Raw genomic sequence first — 1,765 nt, 5'->3', positions numbered from 1 at the left:
TTAAGCTATGGAATGAACTCTTGGATCACGTGCGAATAGGCGCTAACTTAGGCACCATTAATCCTTTTAAGGACCACGGAACAGGGGGTAGATCTATCGGGTACGGGCGAGCCCCACTCACGGTCCTTGTGCGGCCACTTAGAGTGCTTTTGTGTCCCTGTCGAAGTGAATCGACACTTAAATCGTCTACCGGGTTGAGTGCTTCCTATGTCGGCACACATATTAATGTCTTAGCTACACATTAATGATCAACATGTTCATAGACGCATTACATACCTACTTATAAACTGAACTTTCAAATGTTTTTTAAGATTCATTTGATGTAAACTCACAAATACATGGATTTACAAACGTTGGTAAAGTTTTTCAAATTATACCTAAGTAAGAGGACGCGCTGATCCTGCTTACAAAGGTGCGTTTGGGCTCGGCCCACTCTCTCTCGTGCAATGCACAAAGACTATTGTGGGCTAGACTCACAATTTTTCATATTTCATGCCAAGAAAATAATTTTACTATATTTTCTCAACAACTTTGAAGCCGGTTATCAAAAAGATTTCTTTTAAATCTTTTCAAAACAAACTATGAACTCGCTCAACTTTATGTTGACTTTTTCGCATGTTCTTTCTCAGGTTGCATTTTCAAAACTATGGAACGGTTGGAATAGGAGAACCCATGGGAATTCGAGTACTTAGCGACGTTCTTTTTCTAGAAGTCCTAGCTTATTTGCTTCCGCTGTGCAATGAAGATACCGGTCCAGTCACGCCAGCTCTGATTATTTCGGGGTGTGACAGATTGGTATCAGAGCTATAGGTTACAGCGAATTAGGTTTCTGTAGAGATACCTAGGCTCTAACCTCACTTTCCTCTGGGGACTTTAGATTATTAAGACTATGAATACATATAGAACGCCTAGCACTCGAATATGGGTTCCAACCGTTGCCGAAACAATGGGTAAACATTTTCGGTTTTAGAAATACACAAGTGTTGTATTTGATACATGGTACACGAAACGATTACACACAGTAAGCAAAACCTAGAGGGTTTTGATAACACGCATATAGGACCTTTGGAAAACTCTTGATAAGAAACTTACGTCGAAATTCATTAAACGTCCTCACGTAGGAACTATGATTATTAACTCGCGCAAACGCCATTACATTATGTTGTCTATGCTATCTCACTTACCCAAGCAGGTAACCTACGCGGAACGAAACGTTAGTGCACAAGAATACATGAACCTTAAATTGTACGTCAACGAATGTCGGAGCACATCACATTCTACGCGGAACGAAACGCTAGTGCACAAGTATACATGAAACTTAAACTATGCGTCAGCGAACACCGGAGTACATCACACACGACTTTCGAGGCAAGGCCTTGGGGAAACCACAAATGGTCACGACAACAACGATGCTAATCTCGTCAGCGAGAGAAGTTTTCACAAGATTTCACAAAGGTTGATACTTAGTCGGAAGGGACTCACAATGGTTGGCGCTGCAAAGGAAGTCACACGTCCTCGCATTCCCCCTATTTCATTTATGGCGGATATGCTATGTTCGACATTCCATGGTAATGTCACTTAACAACGGTTATCACACGAAATTCCAGGTAAAGTCCTTAAATTTCTTTATTGAAATTCTGACTTTTGCATCTAGGGAGTAGATTCTTTTTACATTTCTACTTCCCCTTAATAGCCATTGCATCACGAAGATTTTATTTCATGATAACGAACACTCATTTGTTTATTTCTTGACAAATTGGTACGC

The sequence above is a fragment of the Helianthus annuus genome, chromosome 13 (genome assembly GCF_002127325.2).
Source record: "Helianthus annuus cultivar XRQ/B chromosome 13, HanXRQr2.0-SUNRISE, whole genome shotgun sequence".
Classification (NCBI taxonomy): domain Eukaryota; kingdom Viridiplantae; phylum Streptophyta; class Magnoliopsida; order Asterales; family Asteraceae; genus Helianthus; species Helianthus annuus.
Note: the sequence above shows the minus strand (reverse complement) of the source record.